This window comes from Puntigrus tetrazona, chromosome 16, assembly GCF_018831695.1.
Source record: "Puntigrus tetrazona isolate hp1 chromosome 16, ASM1883169v1, whole genome shotgun sequence".
Lineage (NCBI taxonomy): Eukaryota > Metazoa > Chordata > Actinopteri > Cypriniformes > Cyprinidae > Puntigrus > Puntigrus tetrazona.
In genome coordinates, this window is record NC_056714.1 from 16,111,717 (window position 1) to 16,120,839 (window position 9,123).

A 9,123-nucleotide genomic window follows, 5' to 3' on the forward strand; every position below is an offset into this window, starting at 1 on the left:
GTGGGTGACTGATGACAATATCTTTACTTTTGTAATTTTACGTTTAAATAAATGCAAACTCTGCTCAGATACTTTGTGGCATGCATTTGTGGTATAAACATAACCAAGTGTTGATTAAATGTGTTAAACTAACATTAGTGAATCTCTTACAGTTAATGGCTATTAATGTATAAAGTAGTGTTTTTAAATATATAGCATTGGGTTTTTGTAAGAAACAAATCCATAAAATAACAGAAAAAGTTACACATGATTTCTGTTGACTCTATGCAATTAAAATTCTAAATAAATTCCTTTTAAATTATTTTAGTCTTTTCAAGAACTGTTTAGCTTATTTCAATTAAGGAAAACATTTTCAGAATATATAGAGGTGAAATGCATTTGAATATGAACCATGGCCACATTCAAAACATAAAATTAGTATAATGAACTTGATCAGTATTTTTAATACGAATGCTTTTTTGTTGTATGAGATTTATGTTCTTTGTTCTTAACATTTGTGCTGGACACCTAAAAACAACAACAGAAACACAGAATGTGCATAAAATGTTAGTTACATGTGCACCAACTAAATAAAATATGCATATAATAACTGGATACAATAACGGATGTTACCTGTTTATGAGTGAAGGCTGGGATCTGGTGCTCCGCCTCCAGGCCTGTGTAGAAAAAATATATATTTTAGTTCATAGCATTAAATAAACCATGCATACGATAAATTAAATATGCTTTAAAAATGTAGTAAACATCTCAACACTGTATTTTTTACGGTATATACTGTAGCATTATCATCACTGGCACTCACACAGACGGCCGGATGAGCTCCCTCTGCTGGCCTCACCAGCACTTCGTCCAGGAGCAGCCGGAGCCTTCCCAGGTGTTGACAGCTACAGGTTGATGCTGGCTGTCAGAGACAGTCCTCACATGCATCTCATACACTCTTTGCCAATGTTGTCCACGAAAAATAAAATCAATATAAGTTGTGGAAAAGTTGCATCTTCTACACAGACACAATCACGTTGCGCACAGCAGTGCTGTGTTTATCCATTCGGCTGTTCTTCTCACTAGTTTTATATTGACAGAACAACACTTGTGAAATAAAGCTAACAAGGCTAGTGAACTAACGGGATGAATAAAATCTCAATACTTACTCACCTTCATGCTGTTCCAAACCTGAATGATTTTATGTAGATTAAGACATTTTCAGGAAACGGTTTTGGTTACAATTGACTTCCATTGCTAGGACAAAGAAAAGCATTGAGACACGTCTTAAAATGCATGCTCCAGAATGAAGAAGTTCACACAAGTCCGGAATGACATAAGGGTTTAATCATTATAGAATTATCACCTCTGGGTGACCTATCTCTTTAGTTTAAACGAGGAATTTAGTAAGTGACATGGCCAAGAAAGGATTCACAAAACTTTTCTCATGACTTGTGAGTGTTGGTTTGCGTGAAATGAAGTTTGCAGTGTTCTGCCTTTAAAAATTAATTCTCAAACTGTCAGGGAATATCGCGGGCACCGTAATGATATGGGGTCCATTCAGGTCCTTGCATTCACAGGGACCAATGGATAGACCTCCCATCCATAAAATGGCTTTCTGTGTCCTTTAGAGACATCCCTAATGCAGACGTGTTCTAGGTGTTCTCATAAATGTTCTCATAAATGTTCTTCACTGAATAAAGTCATTAGATTTGAATTGAACTGAAATGCTGTGGCGACATCAGCAGTGATGCAAGAGACCACCTAAACAGCAACAGGTATACTCTCCATATCATAACAGACAGCATGCACCACTCTTATCGCCTCCTCGTCACCATGTCACACTCAATCCATCAATCAATCCATCTCCCCCTAAAAGCCCCTCTGAAGGCGTTGTTGTGCCACAGGTGAGTCTACATCACTCACAGGTGAGGACCCCAGGCGTGGATTCACGGATAGCTCCAAAAGCCAATGACCATCACTTTGATCAACTTTGCAAGATCAGCCCACCTTTCTCCCATTGGTGGACCTGCACTATGCAATATGTAAATCAGAAAACGTCACTTCCCGTCTTCCTGTACGCCATGTTTTTCAGCAGGAGTGGGGTGATGTTTTAGTGAGATACAATCAAAAGTGGGCAATCCCGCGTTCGGATAACAACAGACGATCACCAGCGCACCGAGGAAGGCGGATTGAACGCAACCCGGATGCTTCACGCGATGAAGTAGCTCATTCCGTACTGCGCGCCTTCCAGTGACGCCGGAAGAAAACGGGCGCACGCAGACATCCATCCACTCAATCGCAGCTCTGTGCCAGAGTACTGGAGGTACACACACACACACACACACACAGGTTTAAGCATTAATACAGTTCTGATTATGAATGACATATGTCGGTCTTTTCTGCGTTTATACCGCTTAAAATCCACGGCTGGTTAAAAGTGTATATGATGTGTCAGAGGATGGTTTGCAATACAGACCTTGCTAGGTACATAGTTACAACTAGCTATATTTATTATAACTATGTTATAGGCCCCAGTCATATGTTCATTTAGAGATCTCTTAATTGTCCTTTAGATTCTCGTCAGATACAGGTTAAGATTTGACAGGCTATTTAATATTTCGTATTATTTTTTTTAGTTTTCATTTACAGGATCAGCAAAATGTATCAGATTCCAGTGAAGAACCTGACAAAACTCAGACGTCCGAGGAAACGCGTCAAAAGTATTTTGTGTGACATCGGGATGCAGCAGTGTCAAGATTTATTGGAGGTAACGAGAGGTTATGTTCTTTTTATACCCGCATCTGTTTAATGCTCGATTCTGATTGGCTGACGGACGTTCTTAGGCGCTGATTATTCGATAGCCGTATACAGTATCAAGTTTTGACCGCATTACAGTTTAGTGCGACTTTTACCAAATTATTGTAGTTAAAGAACTTTAAAAACTTTCACAGCAAAAGAACACACTGGCAAAAAAAAAAAAACCTGAAACTATCCTACTATAAAAGTTGCGAAATAATGGGAGACAGCTCTTTTCTTCCATATTGTGAAATACATCAGAAACTTATAGTGGGGAAAAAATCTAGGGCGGGATTTAGTTCTATTTAAAGGTTGTTAATTTAATGGAAGCAGATCTTGGAGTAGATTATAAGGAAGAGGTGGAATTTAAGTATGATTGAAGAAGTCCAGCAATATGTCACCAGAAAGCATGTCATTTCTATATGTTAACTGGTTAATTTAATTATCAGCTGAGATCAGTGTTGTTTTTATTTAATTATCAGTGTCAATTCATATTGCATATTTGACTGTGCATTCTAATTTCAGTCTTTTTACATTTAGTTTAAATGAGGTTTAGATGATGACAAATGTTATTTCAATAATAAATGTGTCTTATATAATAAAACGATATTTTCATTTTTAGTGTCTCCTTTATTCACAAGTCAGTGATAAAATACACAAATACTATTATATCTGCTAATGCTATTTTTTGTATTATTTCCAACAGACATACAAATGTTTTGATGCTGGTGATGCAAGTTTTGACAACACGGAATGGGATGATTTCACTGATGGCCATGTTGGCAAAAAGAAAAAAAAGGTGATTATGTATACGACATATGTTGCGCTGTAAAATCTCTTTTTAAAAACATTTAATTTAATTTAAGTTGAACTTTTCATTTTGAGTGGAATACATTTTTTTTTACGCTGTGCACACTATTATTTTATGCCATATTAATCACAATATTACATTTGTTCTTCAGCATCCATACCGGAGCCAAGCTCTGTGCTGCAGTCTGTGTTGGTACTCCAGCCGGTCAGTACCCACATTCAGAAGTCACATCCATCGCTGTCACTGGAATGATCTGGATGTGGCCTGTTTGTTAATGTGCCCCTACTGCCCGTTTGTCAGCGCTCCGAAGGTCACAGAGCAACACATCCAGTTTTTCCACATGCTCCCGTCAAAAACCCATCGTATACCTCTTTACAGCAACCCTAGCCACACTTTGGCTCACACACCGAAAACCGTGTCAGTTACAGTTTCCGCTGATGCTGCCGATGACCGATACACGTGCGCAACCTGTGGCTATCATGACTCTTTACTATATGTGATGAAGAAACACGTCTTGGTCAACCACTATGCTGCGATGCTGGATCGCTACTTTGGGCTGGGCTCGGACAGTAAGCAAAAGACTGACGGTCAGCGGATACGGGACGGGGCATCAGTGAAATATCACTGCAAAGTGTGCAAACTGCCTGCAGAGACCATTGAACATTTACTCTATCACATTTTGAGTTCAGAGAAGCACAAAGACCTGCACTGGCAAATAATGCCGTGTATAATCGAAAAAGACTGCACAAACCAAATGGCTGGACTACAGAATCTGCTGAACCTTGCGCCGAAAGCAATGCAACAGGTCACGCTGCTCGCAAGGCCCAACTATGTGCCACAGCAGATGCCACAAACAAATGGAAACGGTACTGTTCTTCTGGCAGGCCCAAGCAGCGCCGCTGCTTTGTTTTGCTCTCCTGGTGCAGGGCAGATGTTTTTGTCTCCACAAACGCAAGCTTTACTGTCAGGCACGACTGTTGCCTCTCTTCAGAACGCACAGCATCCGCAGTCCCCCAGCGGGATGCCGCAAGTCCTGCCTACCTCTCCAGTAGTGAAGCCCATTAATATGATGTTGCCAAACATGCAGCAAAGCGCTCCTAAGACAGTACCTATCACTATGGCCATGCCCAGGCTACCGCAGACCCATCCAACACAGCAGGTTCTTCTTCCACCTGGCGTCCAGGTCAACCTCCCGGGCGAAATGGGTGTGAGGTCACCAATTCTTGTTACTCAAGGTCTTCATCTGAACCAGTCGGTTCCCAGAGCTCCCCTCATAGCCTCGCAGTCTGTGCGTCTCATTCCCACAGGCAACAAAGTCAACGGTGTCCCAACCTACACTCTAGCACCCGTTCAAGTCACGGTTCCCGTTCACGGCGGTCCTGCTCAAATGGTACTTACACCAAATCAGATCAGCCAACCTACAAATTCAGCGTTGGTGCCCGCTGGTCTCATGCCTACAGTTCAGAGAGCGATAAACAGAAATTCGGTGCCAAATGAGTTGGCCGTGCTTGCGCCATTTTTGAAGAAACACGACAATCACACAGTCAAGTGCCTGAGGTGCAAGATTCTACTGACAGAGCAGGGGATTTTCCAGCATTTGTTGCATGGCTTGAAGTGTCTGTTCTGTCCTCAGATGTTCTACTCTTTCAAGCAGATCATGGAGCACACCAATAAAAAGAGCACAGTTTGAAAATCAAGGAAAATCGACATTACATTAAAGAGCAGTTTAGCCTCGACTGTGATGACGAGGGGAACCTAATGTTCAACACTTTTAATCTGAACACAGACGTGCCCAAAGATCTTCTAGACAACCGAGAGCTCAACCTTGCACTAGTCACCAGCTCTCAAGATAAGCTGTACATAAAAATGTATCCGGACAAGGCAGAATACGCAACAGCGCTAAAGACGACACCTACTGCCTGCCCATTTTGCCAAGTAAAACTCCAGAACTCTGAGGACTATGAGAGCCATCTTCAAACGAAACACCACATCGTTCCCACCATTCATGCAATACTAAAAACGCCTGCATACAAATGCATATATTGTTTCGGGTGTATACCGAAAAATCGACACATCAAGACAATCTCTATTCACGTGCAACGGTGCCGCTTGTGCTCCCAAAGCCGCAAAGGAAGCTGAGAGAGGCAACTGAATCCAGATACAACAGAACGCCCTGAGGGTGATTTATGTAATTCTCCTCAGATGGCCAGTTCTTCAGACGTGGCCTGTCAGGAGAGCCTCGAAATTGCTAAGCCAAAGAGAGAAGTAATCACTCCCAAGAGCAGAAGAAGGAACTCTAAACTTCCAAAGGTAGAAGTCCCAGAAATGCCAGTTAAGCTCGCCTCTTAGAACCAATGGGAATGGAGATGACGTCGTTCGAGGACCGAAAAGACTTCCTTTCGCAGTACTTCCACAGAAAGCCATACGTGACCAAGACTGAAATTGAACTGCTGGCTTCTCGTTTGTGGATAAACAAGGCTGACGTAAAGGCTCACTTCAACAGCAAGCTCACCAAGTGTTTAAAAGCAATTCAGAAGAAGAAGGTTTGTGTACGTCTCGGGTTCAAAATGATCGAAGTGAACAAGGTGAAGCACAACCTCTTCATTCCAGAGTCGGCCTGTTAAAAAAAGGTCTTGGGCGAGGTAAAACAACGTGGCCTCGTTCCACAGGTAACTGTTAAAAAAGAGGACATGAATGAAATGACACATGACCTCTTCATTCCAGGGGTACCAGTCACAGTTAAAAAAGAGGAAGTGAGTGAAATGGGACATGACCTCTACATCCCAGGGGTAACTGTTAAACAAGAGGATGTAAAAGAAATGGGACATGACCTCTACATCCCAGGGTAACTGTTAAACAAGAGGAAGTAAATGACATGGAACATGGCCTCTTCATCTCAGAGGTACGGCCTCTGTAAAAATGGCTGAACAGTTTGTTAGATGAATTATGTTTATATGCAGCATGTTCACACTAGGATGTAAACCATTGCAAAATGTTTATTTAAAAATACTTGATTTACACATTTATAAGATGGTTTGCTTTTTGGCATTAGTATATTTGGAAAAAAGGAACCTACAGCAATGCTGAAAAGACTCTACACTCTACGCTTTTGTATTGTTGTATATAGTTCATATGATGACGTTAAGACGTTTTTTTTTTTTTTAACATATCTTTATTGCAAGAAAAACACTTTCCCATCTTTTATATTAGAGGTCAAACTTTTGTTTGTTTGTTTTTAAATGTAATATACATATGGGGACGTCTGTAGTGAAATAGTTCTGCGCTAACATTTTATATTAGAACTGTACAGAAAATGAAGACTTGGTTAATTATTACTACTAACTGGCAGATTAGGCAGCGTTTCATAGCTGTATCACAGGAAGGGACACTTTATGGTGTTTTCATGCCCTTTTTTCCCGCTTTCATATAACCACACTGTAATTATTTCAGATGTGAAAAAGACAAGTGCCTCCATGTCCTATTTAAAGTTTGCAGTTGTATTTGCCTCTTGGAATAAACGTGACTAAATATTACAGATGTGTGGTTTACTAAATAAATTAGTTGTGACTGAACAAGTAGGGTATTCTTTATGTTAGCAAATTGGTATTTTATGTTTAATTTGTCATTACATATATTATACATGGTTAAAACTAAAACAGCTTTTTTTTTTTTTAATTAAGTTGTTAACTATGTTGTTGCTATGAGGACAAGTAAATGTGAATATGAATGCTTGAGGAATCAGACCATTGTTTGTAAACAGACTATATTACTGAAAACGTGCTTCACAATTTGTGATTTAGGCTTGACATTTTTTAATTTATGGTGTTTCAAACCTTTAAGGACAGATCTACTGTGAGCTATGATGGTGCAAATTGATTGTATATGCTTTTGTTGAAGATGATTTTTTTTTATCAGTAAAAATATTATTTAAATGATCAACATTGAAGTTCCTGTTGAAAACTATTACTCAAGAAATCTTTACCTCACCCAAATCTTTTAACTTTGTCTTTTTTTGTATCAATTATCAATATTAGCTTTTTCATAAATGTCTGTAATGCTGGGATTCACCTCGTAGCTAATAAATTTAATTCATAGCTTGCTTGTGGAGAAAATGAAAAGGAAAAAAAATTTCTAAACCCAAAGCACACGAGAGAGTAGCCTATCGTCGATCGACCCGATCTGGTTTCAATTGCTTTAGCCTTCGCCCTCAGACAAATGCAGTCGATGCTGAAACTAGCGTGAGTGTAAAGATATATTAAGCTGGTGATCATGCTGGCTGTCAGAAGAGTTGTTTGCTCCAAAGACTGCACAATTAGTCGATATACGACGGCATTAACCAGTGTGATCCATAAAATGACAGTCCGGCCGGAAGACAGAGTTTGTCCTTGGGTGGTATGTTGAAAGAAAGTAACGTTGGTATTCATAGCTCAGCCTGTCTGTCTGGAGGCAATAAACTGATGAAGATGTTGAACAAAAAGAAGCGAGTCACGGTTTTGTATAATTAATAAACTAAGTAACGCCAGTTTTGACTATAAAGTTGCGTGATGCTATATGATATTGTTCTTTACAGGAAGAAACAATGGTATGACTCTCCTCCGCAGGTAAGAGTTCTTCTAAATATATATTTAAAATACACGTGTTTATTTAATTTAACGTACTGTCGTTTTCAGTACTGTATACTCTAGATATGGCATACGTTAACGACTAAGCAGTGTGACTACGCATTAAATTCGGTTCAATTACTGGACTTTTTCCCGGTTTGCCCATCCAGGCCTCAGCGGTCAGTCAACTCAGCTTTCTGAAACCATCAAAGCGAAGTAAAGAGGACAGTGTTCGTGTGAGGACTCTCAATATCATCATCTACAAAGCAGTGGTGGACTTGCTGAGCTCCTATGAGCTCAACTCAGAGATCAGTTCCCACAGTGTGCAGATCTCCAAAGTAGGATATCCTCTTGCTTCAAAATCCCTTACCTTAAATAATCACATGTTTGATTCTGGACCCTGAAACCTGAATACGTTTATTTAAAAAAAAAAAAAAAAAAAAAAAAAAAGGAATAAGCTTTCATTTGATCTATGGCTTATTAGAATGGCACAATGTATGTGCCATATTTAAATATATGAAATCTGAGGGTACAAAAAAAATATTTGCAATTTATATTTTTGAATATTTTATTTTAAACTTGTTCAAATTAAGTTATTAGCAATGCATAGTACTGTACTCGATATATTTACGGTAGGAATATAATATAGAATATGCTAAATATATTTATAAATATAGTTTTGTGGCATGAAATCGCTCATACAATGTAGCTTTCAGTGTTTTCTTGTTAAAGAGGATCTGTGTATTTAATATAACATTGACAAAATGCAGTCTTGTCATCAACTGATTCAAGACTTGCTCATACAAACTAGTAGCGAGAATGTTCATTTTAAGTAGTAAAACAGAGTTTAAATATATATTGTAGTATCAGTTTTTCTTTTCATCGCATTAGTGCTTTCTCAACAAAGCTAATGCTTAACACGCTGAGGCATTA

General features: G+C 39.2%; 1 pseudogene; it reads left to right on the plus strand.

Annotated features, from left to right (window-relative positions):
* Window positions 1–1,482: 1,482 nt before the first annotated feature.
* Window positions 1,483–6,863, plus strand: LOC122359902 (annotated as a pseudogene).
* Window positions 6,864–9,123: the final 2,260 nt, after the last annotated feature.